This window comes from Mytilus galloprovincialis, chromosome 7 (assembly GCF_965363235.1).
Source record: "Mytilus galloprovincialis chromosome 7, xbMytGall1.hap1.1, whole genome shotgun sequence".
Classification (NCBI taxonomy): domain Eukaryota; kingdom Metazoa; phylum Mollusca; class Bivalvia; order Mytilida; family Mytilidae; genus Mytilus; species Mytilus galloprovincialis.
This window is the reverse complement of record NC_134844.1, coordinates 58508369-58531270: the sequence shown is the minus strand read 5'-3', so window position 1 is coordinate 58531270 and position 22902 is coordinate 58508369. Positions and strand designations below refer to the sequence as shown.

The 22902-nt window shown below is 33.3% G+C and overlaps 2 protein-coding genes across 2 annotated transcripts in view; one reads left to right on the top strand and one right to left on the bottom strand.

The window, feature by feature from the left end:
• Positions 1–6080, bottom strand: part of LOC143083385 (mediator of RNA polymerase II transcription subunit 18-like) — a 197876-nt gene extending 191796 nt beyond the window's left edge. Inside the window, exon 1 of the mRNA XM_076259645.1 lies at positions 5993–6080. The gene's annotated coding sequence lies outside the window, so the exon portion shown is untranslated. The remainder of the gene's footprint in view (positions 1–5992) is intronic.
• LOC143083383 (uncharacterized) overlaps positions 1–22902 on the top strand; it is a 201843-nt gene that overhangs the window by 147425 nt on the left and 31516 nt on the right. The window lies entirely within an intron of this gene.

Sequence of the window (22902 nt, the reverse complement as noted above, 5' to 3'; positions counted from 1 at the left end):
TGAAATGTACACATGCATATGGTACATACATGTATGTACAATTGTACACGTATGATTGCTGGTATCCTTTATAGTACTTAAACTAAAAAAAGTCTTAGTAAACCATTGGTCAGGTTGATGCTTATGAATTTGAGAAAACATTTGTAAGGGTGCAAGTTTAAATATTTATTTTTTTGTTCTCAGTAATTGGGTTCACCAAAAAGTTTTGAATTTTTAGTTGAGTCCTTGCATTTGATAGAGTTTTTCTTTGTATGGTGGAGTATGGAAATTTTTTACTAGCATGCATTGTACAATGTTGTACATGTATCTTGTGTGTGCAAATTTGAGACAACACTGTCCGTGATTATTTGTTGTGTTCCTACATGTATTTCATGTTGTCATGTTTGTCATCATAATATTTACCTTATATGAAGGATTTGTTGTTTTTGGACCAGATTCAATACTCAATACAGTAAATAGTAATTCATAAATCTTTATGCATTTTGTAATTAATTATTTCTAATTTTTCAATGTTAATTTCAAAGATACAGGAAAAAATATTCAACACTTTTTTTTTTATTAGTGAAGTGTTTTTTTCTCTCGCATGTTTCTGTCTAATTAGTTATCAAAAGTACCAGGATTATAATTTTATACGCCAGACGCGCGTTTCGTCTACATAAGACTCATCAGTGACGCTCAGATCAAAATAGTTAAAAAGCCAAATAAATACAAAGTTGAAGAGCATTGAGGATCCAAAATTCCAAAAAGTTGTGCCAAATACGGCTAAGGTAATCTACTCCTGGGGTAAGAAAATCCTTAGTATTTCGAAAAATTCAAAGTTTTGTAAACAGAAAATTTATAAAAATGACCATATAATTGATATTCATGTCAACACCGAAGTGCTGACTACTGGGCTGGTGATACCCTCGGGGACGAAACGTCCACCAGCAGTGGCATCGACCCAGTGGTGTAAATAGTTATCAAAAGTACCAGGATTATAATTTTATACGCCAGACGCGCGTTTCGTCTACATAAGACTCATCAGTGACGCTCAGATCAAAAAAGTTAAAAAGCCAAATAAATACAAAGTTGAAGAGCATTGAGGATCCAAAATTCCAAAAAGTTGTGCTAAATACGGCTACGGTAATCTACTCCTGGGGTAAGAAAATCCTTAGTATTTCAAAAAATTCAAAGTTTTGTAAACAGAAAATTTATAAAAATGACCATATAATTGATATTCATGTCAACACCGAAGTGCTGACTACTGGGCTGGTGATACCCTCGGGGACGAAACGTCCACCAGCAGTGGCATCGACCCAGTGGTGTAAATAGTTATCAAAAGTACCAGGATTATAATTTTATACGCCAGACGCGCGTTTCGTCTACATAAGACTCATCAGTGACGCTCAGATCAAAATAGTTAAAAAGCCAAATAAATACAAAGTTGAAGAGCATTGAGGATCCACAATTCCAAAAAGTTGTGCCAAATACGGCTAAAGTAATCTACTCCTGGGGTAAGAAAATCCTTAGTATTTCGAAAAATTCAAAGTTTTGTAAACAGAAAATTTATAAAAATGACCATATAATTGATATTCATGTCAACACCGAAGTGCTGACTACTGGGCTGGTGATACCCTCGGGGACGAAACGTCCACCAGCAGTGGCATCGACCCAGTGGTGTAAATAGTTATCAAAAGTACCAGGATTATAATTTTATACGCCAGACGCGCGTTTCGTCTACATAAGACTCATCAGTGACGCTCAGATCAAAAAAGTTAAAAAGCCAAATAAATACAAAGTTGAAGAGCATTGAGGATCCAAAATTCCAAAAAGTTGTGCTAAATACGGCTACGGTAATCTACTCCTGGGGTAAGAAAATCCTTAGTATTTCAAAAAATTCAAAGTTTTGTAAACAGAAAATTTATAAAAATGACCATATAATTGATATTCATGTCAACACCGAAGTGCTGACTACTGGGCTGGTGATACCCTCGGGGACGAAACGTCCACCAGCAGTGGCATCGACCCAGTGGTGTAAATAGTTATCAAAAGTACCAGGATTATAATTTTATACGCCAGACGCGCGTTTCGTCTACATAAGACTCATCAGTGACGCTCAGATCAAAATAGTTAAAAAGCCAAATAAATACAAAGTTGAAGAGCATTGAGGATCCACAATTCCAAAAAGTTGTGCCAAATACGGCTAAAGTAATCTACTCCTGGGGTAAGAAAATCCTTAGTATTTCGAAAAATTCAAAGTTTTGTAAACAGAAAATTTATAAAAATGACCATATAATTGATATTCATGTCAACACCGAAGTGCTGACTACTGGGCTGGTGATACCCTCGGGGACGAAACGTCCACCAGCAGTGGCATCGACCCAGTGGTGTAAATAGTTATCAAAAGTACCAGGATTATAATTTTATACGCCAGACGCGCGTTTCGTCTACATAAGACTCATCAGTGACGCTCAGATCAAAATAGTTAAAAAGCCAAATAAATACAAAGTTGAAGAGCATTGAGGATCCAAAATTCCAAAAAGTTGTGCCAAATACGGCTAAGGTAATCTACTCCTGGGGTAAGAAAATCCTTAGTATTTCGATAAATTCAAAGTTTTGTAAACAGAAAATTTATAAAAATGACCATATAATTGATATTCATGTCAACACCGAAGTGAGGCCCCTCATGGGGGGGTCCTAGTAGTCACATAATCACCATTTTTTTGCCAATATAATCAGATAATCATTAAATATTTGCTTATCTTTAGTAATCAAATAATCATAAACTAAAAATACAGTCCTAGGTAATCAAATAATCATGAAATATTTGGCTTAATAATCAAATAATCATTAAAAAAACGGCCAAGTAATCACATAATCAAAAACCCCATGAGGGCCCTCCGAAGTGCTGACTACTGGGCTGGTGATACCCTCGGGGACGAAACAAAATTTAATTAAGTTTTGTAGTCTTTGAGATAACAAATATGTGAAATAAAATAATATATGATGTTTTTTTTTATTGCGCCAATCTATATTTGTACAAATTTTTTTCATTGTTTTATGAATGTGTAGAAATTGAGAGAGTTAGAAAATGTTCAATGTTTGTCACATGCTTGATTTATAATTTGATATTGTGCATTTTGTTGTGTGAAAATAAAACTTTCAGCAAGAACAAATCTCTATTATTAAAAGCTATCTTGGATAAATTTACATACATGTACATAAAGTTGTATGTGTCCCTAATACTTTAGTAGTGTTCAATTCATGTTCATGAGTTCCGGTGTTTTGCTGTGGTACATGATTCCCAATGAGACAAGAATCCAAGGGACAAGGATATATAAATAAGAGTCGTATGAATGACAATGAGACAACTATCCACCAGAGTTCAATGTTCTGACACCAAAATTGTATTTATATTTGTTATATTTCTTTGTTTTGCTCCTGATGTGCTAGGTTCAAGTACCACAATTGTTCTTATTTATTATCTTATATTGACAGCTTCATTTGTTGAAGACCTCATATTGTTCCTGTTTAGTGTAGGCCGTATGAGATAAGTTTTGTAGTTGGATTGCAGCTAAATTTTCTTTCAGTTACTTTTGTTGTTGGGTTGCTGTCTTTAATATTGACATGTTTAGACCTCACATCTCCTTTAATGCATGTATAACATATTTTTAAAGGTCAAGTGAAATATTTTAGAATGACAGTAGTAGTTGTAAAGCAGTATTATGAAGGACAATAAATAAAAAGACATTACCAAATTTCACTTTTTTTAAATATTCATGTTCATACAACAGTTACATCAAGATCATGTGGAAACAATTTAAATAATTATATTTCATGTATGAACAGACCAAAACTAAATTTCACAGTGTCAACAGTTTAAAGATTTCTCCTTTAAGGCTTGTCTTAGACTGGATGAAGGTTGAAATTTTTCTTTCTTGGTCAGTTTATTGCGTTCTATGCGAGTAACAGCAAAGCCACGGATGGTTAAACACAAATGAATGATGTCTTCAGTTATAGCTGACACAATATCTGGAGTTTCACCTTGCATAAGAATGTCACAATAATGTTTTACCATGAACCCTTCCATCATAGCTTCTTTTAAAGGATCAATAAGAAGCGAACTAGCACTAAATGAAGGTTCAACTGTTTTGCGAATAATTGTCTCTAATTCACGGATTAATAAGAACATGGAATCTGATGGTTTCTGAAGGCCACCACGGTCTTGTGTCTTGTACCACTTGTCATATTGTTTCACAAAGTTAACACCCGAAGAATTGTCTGTAAATTTATTTATGACGGACAACTTCTTAGTAGAGTACCTGGTGTATCTCTTCTCTAGGGCACGAATGGTGTAACCAGCAATATACATGTAGTAAAGAATGCTTTGGTCATTTTCTGTTAACTTTTCCTGATTTGATGTAGATTTCTGAACAGCTGTCATTGTCTGAACTTTAAAAATTTCACCAACAATATCTTCATGTACCATCTGTAGGAATAAGTTGGTATAGTTTAATGAATGAGATGGACAATGAGAGTGGAAAGTGTTTGTTAATTCTGGCTTAACTCTACTTATGTGTAAACGGCGAAACATTTGCTCTTTGTCACATGAGGAAGATATATGTTGCTTGTAGTTTCAACAAATATCGGCTGAAAATATTTCAACAAAATGTCTTGCACTAAAGCTGAATTGGTCACAAATTTCCAAATGTCTGTTATGCTGTCATTGATGGTAAATGGATCATTAGCAATGTTGGACAAACTGGACTGCAAAGCTGTAGGGAATATTTCAGCAAATAAACTTTCATTTAAGGCGTCACGGACTGTGCTAGGTAGTTTACTATCTGCATGTGTGCGATGGTCTGATGCTCTCATGACCACGGAAGCCTGAAATTGTTTTCAGAGTCTTTTTTCAAACAGGGCAACTGTAGGAAGGTTTAATACATGTATCTGGTACAGGTTCAAACTTTTTCATTTTGGCAATGTAACATTCTTCATCACTGTCACTGGGTTCTGGATCATATTCAGTATATTCACCTAACAAAAGATCAAGGTCAATATCTTGGTCCCAGGATAAAAAATCTGACATGGTTGTAACATTGAATAATAATTTGAACTGAAAGTTGATGACTAAATATCACATTTTATAATATATCTAAGCATGTTCTGATACTGAGATCAAAGACTTCATTTAATTAATCATCTTAATTTTTTTTGAATTAAATGTTGTTTCGGATTAAAGATTGTAATTTATTTAATTATATATATTCTTCACTAATTAATCTAATCACCACAAAAATATATTTCAATTACAAACAGTTCCTTGCACAATTAATAAAAAACAAAGAACTATTTAAAAAAACAGAAGGTCAAACAACAAGCTGTGACAATCAAATTATTATTTCATCTACCTCTTTGAGTAAATGATTATAATGAAGATAATAATGGACTATTAAAACTGCGGTCGCATGAGGGGGGAAAACTCAATATTTTTTATCTTTTTCCGGCATGAATATCAAATTTACAAACTTAATTAATTTTTAATACGAAAATTGCACAGACAGACTTTATAAACGTCAACTGTTCCTTTTGCTCAATTTAGGTAATTATCACTTTGTAATTTAAGAGAAATAAGAATTATATTATCGGTAAGTCTACACAAAATTAATATTGTAAATAGATCGTAAGATCGTAGCTTACCATGTGTATTTTCATAACGTTGTCAACCAAGCGATAAAACCGGATATTTACATACAAGCGAGTATCATGGTATAAGTGGCGAGATTATGACTTCTCACGATACGCGTGAACTAACGAGATACCGCGAGATTCCAATCCTTCTCACTATACAAATCCTTGTTTACAACAATGGTTTTTATATAGACTATTTAGATGTCATATATAATTTTGCCCTTTTATTCTTATTTCCCTACTGTTATTGCTTTGAGCGACGTTGTGCTCTATCATTTATATTAGAATTAAACCTCTCGTGATATTGAAGTATCAAAGTTACCCTTAAAATGTTCGATTACAGGCAATTGTACCAAAATACATTGTTCAGTTTCTGAAAATAAAAACAAAACTGAAACCGGAAACTGTACTTACCATATAAAAACGAAACCGACCTCGGTTTCAACGACAAACGGTTACGGAATCAAAGGTTATTGATAAGGGTGAGGAGTACGCCGGTTATTTTAATAGATAGCTACTCTGAAACTGAGAGTAAATTCTTGACATTATTATTTTCTTTAATCAGTGTATATATATATATATATATATATGTTTTACCGAATTGTTTAATTTTGCAGCCTTGTTATCACCTCTTATTATAGCACCCCATTATTTTCTATTCATTTTTATTTTTTGTCCCATCACTAGCGGATTTAGGGGAATTTGGGGTTTCAACAATCAATCAATCAATCTGGATATATACACAGACATACATGTTTCATCGATATCGGTCGTGCACATATTTGGATATATCATATATCCTTTTTTCCCGTTTAATTCACATACGAATCAGTTGAAGTTCAACTACTGCAGGAATTAGCGCATGCGTATCATTTCATGAAGATATAAAATAAGGAAAATACAGATACATGCCCTAACGAATGCTTTGTATGCCTCACCTAGATGCATTATGTTGTTCAACCGTCCTTGCGTTCGTTCGATCGTCTGTCCTGCTTCAGGTTAAAGTTTTTATGCCCCATTTATGGGCATTATGTTTTCTATTCTGTGCGTCCGTCCGTCTGTTCGTTGGACTGTCTGCCCCGCTTCAGGTTAAAGTTTTCAGGTTAAAGTTTTTGGTCGAGGTAGTTTTTGATGAAGTTGAAGTCCAATCAACTTGAAACTTAGAACACATGTTCCCTATGATATGATCTTTCTAATTGTAATGCCAACGTAGAGATTTTCTCTCATTTTCACGGTCCACTGAACATAGAAAATGATAGTGCGGAGAGGCCATCCGTGTACTGGGGAACGACACATTCTTGTTGGTTAAAGTTTTTGGACAAGGTAGTTTTTGATGCAGTTGAACTCCAAATTAGAGTTTTGTCCCAAATATAAGGTCTACTGAACATTATAAATGGTGGTGCGAGTGAGGCACCCGTAGACTATGAACAAAACCTTTTTTTGCTACATATTCATATGTTGGTATTTCTATAAGAAGAACACGATAACACTGCACACTGAAGCAGGGCTCTGTCATCACATGCAATGTGCTACAATGAAAGCATATGTATAGCCATACTAGCTATTCAATGTAATCTTTAATTAACCTTTATGAGAGGCCCAGATAGTTTAACAATATTACAAGTAGTATCATGCCAGGCTATATTTTATAGGTCCTTTTTGGTCATATAGCCCTTCAACTGTTAAGAATATCATTAGATCTTAGCTTTCAAATATTCGTGTGAAGGAAAGTACCTCGGTCTCATGACGTGTTTTCATTTTATATAGAAATTGAAGTAAGATTTGTTTTAATAAAATCTATTTCTGAACAATAAATTTTGTATTTGTATACAATTATAGCTTTCGGCTTACTCGGTTTTAACCTTCTTGTACCTCTGATTGTCCGGACGGGGTTAAGAGAATAGAAAATGAACTTAGGTGTCATGATGTAAATTTCTGTAATTTATTTCATAACTTTTCAATCATGACTGTTTTGTGTTGTTACAATCTTTCTAAAAAATAAGTAAAATAGAACTTAAAAAGTCAATGTCATTAAGCTTAATTAATACTTGTGAATAGACCAAATTTGTCAAATGTTTATTTAAAATTAGTGTAATTTTATATTCGGGCAATTCGATATTTGATCTAAAAAGAGACAATAAGAAAATATAGTCAGCAAGTCCGTTAGAATACGGATGACCCCGTATTGCTACATTTAAGGACTTTCAAGCGGACTGTGCCCTTTTTAGCTCACCTGGCCCGAAGGGCCAAGTGAGCTTTTCTCATCACTTTGCGTCCGTCGTCCGTCGTCGTCGTCATCCGTCGTCGTCGTCGTCGTCGTCGTCGTCGTCCGTCGTCGTCGTCGTCCGTCGTCGTCGTCGTCGTCCGGCGTTGTTAACTTTTACAAAAATCTTCTCCTCTGAAACTACTTGGCTAAATTAAACCAAACTTGGTCACAATTATTATTGGGGTATCTAGTTTTAAAAATGTGTGACGTGATCCGGCCAACCAACCAAGATGGCCACCATGGCTAAAAATAGAACATAGGGGTAAAATGTAGATTTTGACTTATAACTCTGAAACCAAAGCATTTAGAGCAAATCTGACAAGGGGGTAAAATTGTTTATCAGGTCAAGATCTATCAGCCCTCAAATTTTCAGACGAATCGGACAACCGGTTGCTGCCCCTGAATTGGCAATTTTAAGGAAAGTATAATGTTTTTTGGCTATTATCTTGAATATTATTATAGATAGAGATAAACTGTAAACAGCAATAATGTTCAACAAAATAAGATCTACAAATAAGTTAATATGACTAAAATGGTCAGTTGACCCCTTAAGGAGTTGTTGCCCTTTATAGTCATTTTTTACCAATTTTTCGTAATTTTTTGTAATCTTTTACAAAAATCTTCTCCTCTAAAACTACTGGTCCAAATTTAACCATACTTGGCCATAATCATCATTGAGGTATCTTGTTTAAAAAAAATGTGTGCGGTGACCCTGCCAACCAACCAAGATGGCAGCCAGGGCTCAAAATAGAACATAGGGGTAACATGTAGATTTTGGCTTATAGCTCTGAAACCAAAGCATTAAGAGCAATACAGACATGGGGGTTAAATTGTTTTGCAAGTCAAGATCTATCTGCCCTGAAATTTTCAGATGAATCAGACAATCGGTTGTTGGGTTGCTGCCCCTGAATTAGTAATTTTTAGGAAATTTTGCTGTTTTTGGTTATTATCTTGAATATTATTATAGATAGAGATAAACTATAAATAGCAATAATGTTTGGCAAAGTAAGATCCACAAATAAGTCAAGATGACCAACAAGGTCAGTTGACCCCTTAAGGAGTTATTGCCCTTTATAGTCCATTTTTAATCATTTTGTAAATTTTTGTAAATCTTAATAAAATATTTTCCTCTTTAACTAATGGGCCAAGTTCATTATAAATTGAGATAATTGTAAGAAGCAAGAATGTTCAGTAAAGTAAGATCTACAAACACATCACCATCACCAAAACACAATGTCATGAATCCATCTGTGTCCTTTGTTTAATATGCACATAGACCAAGGTGAGCGACACAGGCTCTTAAGATCCTCTAGTTATATTGTTTTAAACAACTACTGTTAATTTTTATTCTTTATTGATATCTATTTGCAGTTTTTTGTGTGAAATGGCGACATCCTCTCAAAACTGTGGTGTTTGTGACGCACGCCACATCAACAAACCATTTACAATCTGGTGCACAGAATGTGACGAGGAACTATGTACAGAATGCCAGGAACATCACAGTTTGTCCAAAGGAACAAGAAACCATAAAGTGATACCAATCATTGAATACAAGCAATTACCAGCTGATGTACTAAAGATTAGTCAAATCTGTAGCAAACACAATCAAAAGTTTCAAATCTATTGCCAGATGCATGAATGTCCTTGTTGCAGCAAGTGTATTGTAGAAAGCCATAAAGAATGCCATGACATCGTTAATTTAGATGACGTCATTCTTAATTCAAAAACATCGAATGACTTGTCCGAGATAGAGGAAACATTAGTTGAAATAGCAGAAAACATAAAAAAAATTCGTGAGAACCAACAGGATAATATTTCAGCTTTGAAAGAGAGGAGAAAGGAAATTGAAGAAGAAATCGAGAAGACAAGAATAAAGATCAACAACCGTCTTGACAAATTACAAAAAGATTTAATAAAACAACTGAATGTGGACGAAGATAAAGAAAACTCGAAAATTCGTCGGTTAATATCAACATTGGAAAAGAAGGAAAAGGAAGTTGCCGATTGTCAGCGAAACATTGGAAACATCAAACAACACGGAACGCACCTTCAGATGTTTCTTTCAATGAAGCCTATAAAAGAGGACGTCTCTAGCAAAGAAAAGTTCCTGCACTCACTTTTCCAAGGTGAGGATTTGAACCAGAGTTCTCTAGAGTATAAAATAAACGGTGCTATTCAGAATATCATGTCAAATGTAACTAGTTTTGGAGAAGTATATATTGAAGCTAAACCTTGCGATCTTGTCCTGAGTAGAAATAATACTAAACAAGCCCAGATAATGGTACCAACCGTTCAAGCAAGATCCATTAAAGATATACAGCTGCGTATAAACAAGACAGTAAACACACAAGGACAACGCGTTTACGGATGTTGCATGCTGCTGGACGGTAGATTGGTATTTACTTTCCGCGATGAAAGGACAGTAAAAGTCTTCAACATGGAGGGATCAAGAGATTTTGAGATGGAGATACCGTGTGGAGTATTTCATATAGTAAACATCGGCGATACCAATACATTGGTTGTTACATCCGGGGAATCAGAGAAGCAATGTCTTACCATTATAGACCTGGAGAGGAAACTAATCAAGAAAACAATTTCACTGGCTTCTCAGAATTATGGCATAGTCTTGAAGGACAATCAGTTGATTTATTCCGCTTACAACAAAGGCATACGAATGATAAATCTGTATGACGAGTCTTCGAGCGACATAGTCCAAGAAGAGATGGCCACTGAAGGTTACCTAGCAACATTCAAAGACAACATTTATCATACAAACAGACTAGAACACACTGTTACATGTTATAACCTTCAAGGTGGAATACAATGGACCTTTCAAAATGAAAGCGTTCTGGATAATCCTCTAGGGGTCACTGTAGATAATGATGGTTATGTGTATGTGGTGGGGTTTTGGAAGAACAATCTTGTAGTTATTTCCCCTGACGGACAACAACACAGAGAAGTGTTGACAGAAAGGGATGGTCTTTATAATCCCGTTTCTCTTCATTATTGCGGATTAAAGAAGCAGTTACTAGTAGCAAACTGGAATGACCAGGCTCACTTGTTTGATTTTATTTGAACAACTTATATTAGAAAATTTCGGTCTTTTTAAGTGGATTTAGGAATGTGTGTCAAATGTACGGACTCCTTAGTTTTTTACCTATGATACAGAGTAAAATGTTTTGCCCCATAAAACCCATTTTCTTTTTATGTTAGATTTCAATAGCTCATAAAAGGTAATTCACCAAAATTTAAGCAAATTCTTGACTTTTTTCTTTCGATTTGAGACCCAAATTATGCCAATGCAAATATAAGGTAGCCGTCCGAGTCATCCATTTCCTGCCATTTGCTTTTATAAATCAACGAGCTCCATAACCTATCAATATATTCTGCTGATTTTGTTTCTTATTGAATGCTCTTCTGCATTTGAAAATGCCTGTACCAAGTCAGGAATATGACAGTTCTTGTCCATTCGTTTGATGTGTTTTGTCATTTGATATTGCCATTTGATTAGGGACTTTCCGATTGAATTTTCCTCGGAGTTCAGTATTTTTGTGATTTTACTTTTTTTCTGACCTATAGTATCAAATCCAAATTCTTGATTTTTAGCTCACCTGGCCCAAAGTGCCAAGTGAGCTTTTTTCATAACTTTGCGCCCGTCGTCGTCATCGTCCGTCGTCGTTAACTTTTACAAAAATCTTCTCCTCTGAAACTACTGGGCCAAATTAAACCAAACTTGGCCACAATCATCATTGGAGTATGTAGTGTAAAAAAAGAGTCCGGTGACCCGGCCAACCAACCAAGATGGCCGCCATGGCTAAAAATAGAACATAGGGGTCAAATATAGATTTTGGCTTATATCTCTGAAACCAAAGCATTTAGAGCAAACCTGAGATGGGAAGAAATTGTTTATCAGGTGAAGATCTATCTGTCCTGAAATTTTCAGATGAATCTGAGATCCCGTTGTTGGATGGCTGCCCCCAAATTGGTAATTTTAAGGAAATTTTTCTGTTTTTGTGTATTATCTTGAATATTATTAAAGATAGAGATAAACTATAAACAGCAATAATGTTCAGCAAAGTAAGATCTACAAATAAGTCAACATAACTAAAATGGTCAGTTGACCCCTTAAGGAGTAATTGCCCTTTAAAGTCAATTTTTAACGATTTTTTCTTAAGTTTTGTAATCTTTTACAAAAATCTTCTCCTCTGAAGTTACTAAGACGAATTTAACCAAACTTGTCCACAATCATCACCAGGGTATCTAGTTTACAGAATGTGTCTGATGTCCTCGCCCGTGAACCAAGATGGCCGACATGGCTAAAAGTAGTACATAAGGTAAAATGCAGTTTTTGGCTCATATCTCTGAAATCAAAGCATTTAGAGAAAATCTACTGTGGATAAAATTGTTCTGCCCTGAAATTTTCAGACCAATCGAGCAACTTGTTGTTGGGCTGCTGTCACTGAATTGGTAATTTTAAGAAAATTTTGCAGCTTTTGGTTATTATCTTGAATATTATTATAGATAGAGATAAACTGTTAATAGCAATAATGTACCGCAAATTAAGAGCTACAAATAAGTCAACTTGACCAAAGTGGTCAATTGACCCCTTAAGGAGTTATTGTCCTTTATAGTCAATTTTTAACAATTTTCATAAATTTTTACAAAATAACTTCTGGGCCAATTTCATTATAGATAGAGATAATTGTAAGCAGCAAGATTGTTCAATTAAGTAAGATCTACGCACACATCACCATGACCAAAACACAATTTTGCCATGAATCCATATGTCCTTGTTTAATATGCACATTGATCAAGGTGAGCGACACAGGCTCTTTAGAGCCTCTAGTTTCAATTTTACCTAGTGTGTACTATCCTTAAGTGATGATTTCAAGACACTGTTTTTATATAATCATCTAAATATAACTTAATTTTAGATGTTACGCGTCTTCTTGATTGGCTGACAATTCATAGTCTATCAGCTCATAGACAAAACATAATATTTTAAGAAAAGTGTTTATTTGTTCATAGATAATGTGGCTTATAATCTGCATGCGCAGAAGGTCTTTCGAGGTTGGCATGCGTATAAAAAATAACAGTAAACTCTAAACAGAGCTAACTAAACCGTCATTCAGTTATGCTTACACTGATATGTTGAAATTTATTATTATGAATAATTGAATATATTTATCATAGAAACTTCCAATTAGTATACGTAACAGAATGCCTTTAGTGGAGAAAAATAATGTCCTTTAATGACCATTTTTGTCTAGTGTATGCGACAGGCCTTTCAAATCCCTATGCAATGTTCAGATTCCTTGTCTTGATTAGGCTTCACTTTCGGTCCTTTTAGGGACCGTTCAATATTTATCAGATGGATGGGCCGGTGCAAAATGGGGCGGGGCAAGCACTTTTTTTGTGGAAATATTTGGATGGGCAAGAACATTTTTTTAAATATTTAGTGGATGGGCCAGAACATATTTTATAGGAAAAATTTTGCTATCAATTTTATTGGTGTGTAGGATATTTTTTATGCGGGCACTCAAGACATGTCTCAACAAACTGGTAGCTTGGCTCATTTCTGTCAATTTTAAGGATTTAATTAAGGAATAAAAAGCTAGAATTTTCTGTTCATACTATCTTTTAGATTATTTTGACCTTATAGAATACCAAATTGTTTAATAGTTTGGTGTATCGCTGTAAAATTTATGGATTTAATTAATAGGTAAGAACAAAAAACTCAAATTTTCAGTTTAGGCTAAATCCAGATAGTCATCTTTAAATTTTTTTATAACTTTTTCAAATCAACATGGATTTTCATAAAACTTTACAGCTATTTCATTTATATACTGATCTTATAGAATGCCAAGTTTTTTGGTAGTTTGGTGTATTGCTGTCATTCTTATGGATTTAATAAAAAGGTTAAACAAAGCTCAAATTTTCAGTTTAGGCTAAATCCAGATAGTCATCTTTAAATTTTTTTATAACTTTTTTAAATCAACATGGATTTTCATAAAACTCTACTGCTATATCATTTGTATATTGATCTTACAGAATGCCAAGTTGATTGGTTGTTTGGTGTGATGCTGTCATTCTTATGGATTTAAGAAAAAGGTTTAAGAAAAAGCTTAAATTTTCAGTTTTTTGTTATTTCAAGATAGTCATCTTTAATTTTTTTCATAACTTTTTCAAATCAACTTGCATTTTTCGTAAAACTCTACTGCTATATCATTTGTATATTGATCTTACTGAATGCCAGGCTGTTTAGTACTTTGGTTTTTTGCTGTCATTTAAAGGATTTAGTAAATAGGTTGAAAAAAGCTACACTTTTAAGTTTCGACTAAGTTCAGATGGTCACCTTTAATTTTTTTTATAACTTTTTCAAATCAACTTAGATTTTCATATAACTGTACAGCTATCTCATTTATATATTGATCTTAAAGAATGCCAGGTTGTTTTATAGTTTGGTGTTAAGCTGTCAAATTTAGGGAATTAATTAATAGGCGAAAAAGGCTGCATCAAAGTCAAAAACATGTCTGCCTATATTTGCTTAAAAAGACCATTATAAATTTCTTTTTTGAAAAGTAGAATAGATAAAGGGACATTGATATTTGAACTATAAACATGTTCTGTTATTAGGACAATAATTAGTAATTCAGTATATGATAATATGTTTACTAGTCCAAGAGTTATTGTCCCTTAATTTGAATTATTTCCTTTATTTTAAATCAATATTGTATTTGAGGCTGCACATATAAAATCAAATCTGTACATGTATATTCATACTGGTTTTCAAAATCAATAAAATGTATGGTTCTGATACACACATAGATATATACATATATAATTAACTAGCACATTTTAAATTTTGTATAAAGTCTATTCTTTGATTTCAAGACATAAAAATTTAAAAACTTTAAAATAGAAAAAGAACCTAAATCATTTTTGATTGTCTTAGAGTTTTAGAGGGGCAAGGACTTTTTTTATAGATTTTTTTAGATGGGCAAGGACTTTTTTTCACAATTTAAAAGGATGGGCAATAACTTTTTTAATAAAACAATATTAAGAATGCACCGGCCCATCCATCTGATAAATATTGAACGGTCCCTTAAGGGAATTTCATAATCTCTTAAATGTGTGAATTAACACTTGTACTTCAAAAGGTTGGGCCTCGTGCATCACTAAAGAGTGATTAGATTGGTTCCTGGTGCTGTAACACTGATAACAGAAAGAGTTCATGCATGGTCATTAGAGTTAACAGCTAGAACAGAGAGTAATGGTATAAAAACAATGAATAGAGAAAAATGAGTCAATTTTGTTTAGAGCATTGATTGAACGGTTCATAAGAAATTGCACGAAACAATTTATGTGCCATTTTTCGATCAATCAAGAACAATATTTCCTAGTAGATTTAATAGAAAATCATCAACATATCGATCAGATTCTTTTTTCAAAATTTCACACTATAAGGTATGGGGAAATTTACATTCAGAATGGGTTTTTTTTTGTCATCTGCTTGACAAGATTTACTATTTTTTTTTTTTTTATCAATTTTGGGATCATAATATTTTTTTTCTTTTTTTAGAATAAAAAAATACTCCTCCCCCGCCTGGAAGTTAAATGGTCGTTCGCTAACTGCGTTTGAAAACAATTTGTACAAGAGTTCAAAAGATGTAGAACAGACACAACTAATATGATGTTGAACGGAAACGACTAAAAGTACTATTTAGTGACTGTGTCTATATAGAATTTGAAATTTCCCTTAATTGATTAGTTCCGTATTACATATAATACAGTCACGTAGATATTCATCAACTTCCTGATTCATCAGATGCATGCATTGTGATGAAGAATAGTTTACATTAAAACGTAAGTTTTATGTTCTTCTTTTAAGGTTGACAATTTTTTGTATATATTTATGCATAACATATATTTCCCACTTGTAGGCCAGAGTCTAGACGCGTTTTACAGAATAGACAAAAATGGGTAAAAGAAACGAAACCGTATCGAACATTCTTCATATGAGCCGGGGTCCAGAGAAGTTTACAGAATAGGTAATTATAACAATAGGTTCAAGAAACGAATCCGTATTAAACATTTATTATATGAGTTCGAGTTCAGAGGTTTTTTTTTTACATTATAGACAATAATAGAATAAAGAAACGAAACCGTATTAAATATTTTTCATATAAGCCCAGGTCTAGAGGGGGTTTAAAGAATAGATAGCAATAGGTTAAAGAAAAAAACTGTATTAAACATTTATTATATGAGCCTGAGCCCAGAGGGTTTTTACAGAATTGACATTAATAGGTTCAAGAAACGAAATCGTATAGAATATTTTTCATATGAGCCCGGGTCTAGAGGGGGTTTACTGAATAAATAACAAATCAGTTTAAAAAAACGAGAATATGAGACCGGGTCTAGAAGAGGTCAACTGAAAATTCAATGATAGTTTAACGAAAGAAACTGCATTGAACACTTATAATATGAGCCTGGGCCTAAAGGGGGTTTAAAGAAAAAGAAACTGTATATTATCATTCATCACATGAACCCGGGTGTAAAGAAGCTTTACAGAAAAGAAAATTATAGTTAAAAAAAAACAAGTTATCATATGAGCCCGGGTCTAGAGAGGGTTTACAAAACGGACAATAATAGGTTGAAAAAAAAAGAAACTGTAATGAGATGTATTATGTGATTGTGATTTTCAGAACAGACAATTATAGTTTGAAGATACAGATTAAATGACAAAAGTAGAATACAGAAAAATAGATATAAACAAGTAGAACATTGAACCGCTTTGCTCATCTGTGATACCCCTATTTTCCGTTACAAATGTATCCAAAAGACGAAAAAAGAATCCGAAAACGCAGAACACTATGAAGCATGTTGATAATGCACGGATGTTATCCGTTATATCAAGAGAAAATATCGTAAGAGAATACCTAACCGATGGTTAAGTATTGCGATTGCATCGTGAAAGCTTTGTATAGGATATTTAATCGAGAAGACATATGCAAGGTCAATTAATAATATAATTTAAAGTCTTATGAAACGAGTGACTGGTGAAAAATTGTGTTTATCTAATTCTTGAACGAATGCCTTTTTATATCATAAACGTAGTCTTCTGTTCACGAATGTATCATTTTCTATTAACTACATCACAGCAGCTATTGAGAAATAAGCCCACAACAGCATATAATGGTTTACAAAAGGTTATCAAGCAACGATAAAGTCAGTTATATGTATCTGGTACGGCCTGGTTATATTATTAAAAATTCACAAAGTAATTATTTTGATATGATTAAACTATGCATTATCTTGAAAAGAATGTTTACATCTGTTTAACATTTCATGTCCATTTTTATCTCTTATCTGACTTTCAATTATAATAAAATTATAAAAGTATGATTACTATGTCTGTATGTGCAATCATAGTTAATTCGATATTTTTCTGAGGTAAAATGATTTAAAATATAGATTCAAACTCTGTGTCAATACTGAAAAAGAAACATTGTTTCTTTCTTTAACCCTGTGCATCGATATGCACGAAATATTTCCAACTTGACCTTTAGCAAACATCAACAATCACGTAACATAATTTCGTTGGTTCCAATAATAATTCACTGGTCTATTTATGATTTAACGTGAAAATAAAACGATATTGGAATGATCATTTATTGTATGATCGTCTGGATGATATTTACAGAGCAGATAATAAACATACATAATAAAGGGCAAACCAAACAAATAGTTGGGAAAAATAGCCCAAAGTAATTAGAACATTAAGCTTTTGCTCACACATAGTCAATTTCATGGGTACATGAAATACAAATTTGAATTTCAAAAGGTCTAACTATAAATAAAACCAGTTGGAAAATGCCTGTAACAAGTCATTTTTCTTCGACTTCTCCAATATGAATTTACCTTGAAGTGCGGTATTTTTGTTATACTTTTTTTCCAAATTAATACAGCATTTGACACATAAGTTTAAACAGTTAAACGAACAATTTCTTCAAAGGGAACACTTGTTATTTAGAAATAACTCTTGATCACTCTAGTTATCGGCATTGTTTAGTGATGTTTCTCGACTCTATCAAAGAAGAGTCATTTAACTTTTTTGATTTCTCTATTTTGTGTTACCGAATATTTATGTCAATCCTGTCCTATTCAAAGTTCTTAATTTTCAGTTCTTACCAAGCTTATATATTCATTTTCAAAATGATATTTTCCACGAAAATTAAACATTCGTCTCCTTTTTGCCTTCGTTCATGTTTGGTTAATTTTTGCATTCGTATACCATGGAGAGATTGGGGGCTATCAATAACTTATCATAAGTTATGGACATGGTTCAAATTTATTTTGGTAAGGCATACTGCATTCTCTTTCCTGCATTCTATCTTATTCAAGTGTCATTCTAACATGACGTCGTTCAAACGCTTTGAGTACACACCCGTGGTAAAATATGAATATATTGTTAGGGCTGTTCCAATTGTACTCCCACGTAATATGTGTTTTTATGAACGAGCTACCCGACGTCATAGAACAATGACGTTAGAATATAAGCATTTTACGGGAAAATACAGGCGTGTGAAACCGAAAATCATCACAACAAGGAAACGTATACAAATGATGCTAAAATGTGTTATATTAGCCTTTTTTGTATACATATGAGACATATACGTAAAATAATCATTTAGATTCATCCAATTTTATCTAAAGATGTTATGGTAAATAGTTTAAGCATCATCATTTATTCAGTTTGCTCCGTTATTTTACTTCAATTTTATAGTGCGTTTATTTATGGGCACGGCAAAAAATGCCATCACCTAGAGCGCTTCGATCCAAAGCAATTGCCGTATTTGTCTTATTAGTATCGAAATAATTTACGGGGGCTTGAATATATCGTGATTTTACCAAGGGATGTCCCTTTATGCCGATATTTTACCCCTAGCTATCACTCAGGATAAGATATTTGTCATAAAGGGCCAACCCGTGGAAAAATCACGATATATTCAAGCCCCCTTGAATTATTTCTTAATTTTGATTTGGAAAAACCCACTTCGAATCTTGTTCTAATTATTTATGAGATATTTGCTACTGAACGTTAAGAAGGCAATCAATCAATACATTTTATTTAGCTATATTCATAGTTTTTAATCAATACTTATTCATGGTCTCAACAAGATTTCTTGTATCAATAAATTTGATTTCATAATGTAGAAGTGTGTTATTATGTCAATTTTAGGGTAACGACTGTATCGTTTGATAAAGAGTATTTGGAATGAATTTATCAACATTTAAGGATTGGCACATATCTTATCAATGGAGATTTGTTGGCCTTATCGTGTCATTACAACTTTTGATAAGTTTATAGGATTCAATTATGATGAGTTCAGTTAAATCGCGTTTTGGAAGTTAATCCTATTTTATGTGCAATTCTTTAAGCATTCTGACATTTTCTATTAATGAAGTATATTTGTGTCAACAGTTTATTATGATAATGTGATTTAAGTGACGAACACAAAGCACTGCATTGCTAACAACTGTATTGTTTTCCAGAAATCTAATGAAAAGAAGATAAAAGTGTCAGACCTTGTACAAAGAAAAAAACCATACCAAATAGTTAGCAACAAAAAAGAACCCGACGTCAAATATGTTCAACAATTCAAATGTGAAAATTTACGACCTACATTATGTTATCATTATTAGTATGAAATTTAAGTCTGAAACGGTCATTTTAATCTAAGTATTAAATGCAAAGACTGATAAATAAATTATGAAAGTCATATTCAGTCTTTTAGTAAATTTTCAGATAAATTGACTGCAATAAATTCAGTACCGTTGAAACAATGAGCTTACAATTATTTCAGTACTAATCAGTAGTTTCTCAGACAATTCAATATGTTGGTGATTTGAAAGATTATCATGTTCTTTTTATTTGGCGGGAGTTTGGCATTTTCTTTCTATTTTTTCCCTTTCTAAACAGTCTTTACACATACTGAAGAGATCCTAATTGAATAGTCTGAATAGTAACGAATGTATTGCAGTGAAATGAACCGAAAAAACTATTAAGAAAAAGATTTAAACAAAAAAAGGGGTGGCTACTCTTGTTAGAGCCACTTCGATCAATATGACCGTTTCAGATTTAAAACTCATTAAAAAGTTCTACTGAATAATATTTACGGAACAAACTATAAAAACTTGACAATTAAATAAGAACGAAGCATACATATTATGGAAAGACGATCTCAATGTTATGGCCGTAGGATTATCTATAATTGCTTTTTCAAATCCAATTACAGCTAATAAAAATATCATGTTTTCTTAAACTCAAGATTTGTTCTTGTCGGGTGTATTAATTACATTGTGATGCAACATAATACACTAGTTCAGATATGTTATAGTTAAGTAAATATAATGAATTTACATAGGAGTGTAGCTGCAGACGCGGATAACTTTTGCATATATAGCAAAATCATTCTATTTTCAGAATCAGGTAACACATATTTTTACCGCGTTTAGTGTTACGTTTGATGGTGAGGGTTGTTTATGCTGCTGGTTATATTTGCAATTGATGGCGGTACTGCTATTTAAGTATACTATTACAATAATTGTGATCATTGATTATATACCATTATTTTTTTATAGCTTTGTGTTTAATGGCGACACCTTTCCCAAGCTGTGGTGTTTGTATCGGCCGGCACAACACCAAACAGTCCATAGTCTTGTGTTCAGAATGTGATAAAGGACTATGTAAAGAATGCCAGGAACACCACAGTTTGTCCAAGGCGATGAAGAACCATAGTATAACACGTATAACCGATTACCAGAAGTTACCGACAAATGTCCTTACAATCAGTCAATACTGTAGCAAACATGATAAATAAAATTGGAAATGTATTGCCAGAAACACCAAAGCCGTTGCTGCATCACATGTATGGCAGAAATCCATAACAAATGCGGGGATTTCGTCGGATTAGATGACGTAAATGTGAAAACATCCAATGCCCTAAGCGACATAGAGGAAGCATTATATGAAGTAGCAGTAAATATACAACAAATTCGCTAGCATCAACTGCATACACTGACGACATTGTAAGAAAAGAGAATGGAAATCGAATCAGATATAAAGAAGACAAGAATAAAGATAAACAACCATCACGACAATCTTCAAGAAGATTTTATGAAACAACTGTATGCGGTGGAAGACAAAGAAAACTCGACGTACTATCAGTTGGAAAGGGAGGAAAAAGAAGACGAAGAATGTAAGAGAAATATTATGAATACCAAACAACACGCAACGGATCTTCAGATGTTCATTTCAATGATGCCTATAGAAGAATACATCTTGAGGAAAGATAAATTCCTGCACTCATTATGCCAAGATGGGGATTTGAAGCAGTATTCAATTGTTTATGATATAAACGGAACTGTTCTTAATATCATGTCTGATATCAATAGTTTTGGGGAAGTAAATATTGAAGCCAAACCTTGCAATATTGTTCTGAGCACGAGGAATACAAAACAAGCCCAGATAATGGTACCGATCGTTCAATCAAAATCTGTTGAAAACATAAAGCTGAACAGAGACAAGACAATAAGCACTCAAGAAGATTTTATTCACGGATGTTGCATGTGCCGGATGGTAGATAGATGTTTAATTAAAACCCTGAAGGAAGAGTAAGAGTATTCAACTATCAAGGATCAAAATATGAAGATACCATGTGGAGCGTTTGATATAGTGTACATCAGTAATTACAATACATTGGCTGTTACATCCGGGGAATCAGATAAGCAATATCTTACCATTATAGATCTGGAGAGGGAAGAAATAAAGAAAACAATTTCAGATAACTATGGCATAGTATTGAAGGACAATGAACTGATTTATTCCGCCTTCAACAAAGGTATAAGAATGATAAATCTGTACGACGAAGCTTTGAGTGACATAGTCCTAGTAGAAATGGCAAGCGAAGGTTCCATTCCAATATTTAGGGACAAAATATACCACACAAACACACACTGTTAAATGCTATAATGAAAAAGGTGAAATGCAATGGACATTTCAAAATGAAAGCGTTCTGCGTAATCCTCTTGGGATTGATGTAAATAATGACGGTAATGTGTACGTGGTGGGATACTATACCCACAATGTGGTTGTTATCTCCCCTGATGGACAACGACAGAAGGTATTGGCAGCAAGTGATAATATTGACCGTCCTATTGCACTCGTTAATGTCGAGTTAAGAAACTATTGCTATAGTGGGAGATAGTATGGAAATAATTGTGCAAATCGTGATACAAGCATGAAATTTGATATAAAGGTTGACTAAACGATTCTTAAAAATAATCTGCTCCTGGCCATAAAAAATTTCAATTTTTTCAAGATGGCCACCGCTCATTTTGAAAATGGAGTCATATCCAAAAGGCTACATTTAGTAAATCCTTTCAAACTGTGTTATAGATACATTCCATATAAAGTTTTGATAAAACGTAAATTACAGTTCCTAAAGTACGATAAAACAATACATAAATAACGGAAAAATTACTTTCGGTTCCAAAATGGGGAAAAACCGTTGAAAATTGCAACATTTCGTAAACCATTTTACAGCTGTGTTTAAGGTATAATCCAAATTAAGTTTGATAAAACGTAAATACAGTTCTTAAAATGCGATAAAACAATACATATATGACGAAAAAGTTACTTCCTGTTCAAAATGGCGGCAAAAACGTCGAAAATAGCTACATTTCGTAAATCCTGTGAAAGCTGTGTTGTAGTTAAAATCCAATGAAAGTTGATTACTGTTCCTAAAAGACGATAAAATAATTCATTTATGACGAAAAAGTGACTAGTTGCAAACCATTTTTACGAGACTCGACTGTTTGCTTTAATATGAAAAGTTAACGTTTTAAATTCTCTCTCTTTGCTTCATATTGCAATATGTATAGTATAATTTGTAATTGATTTC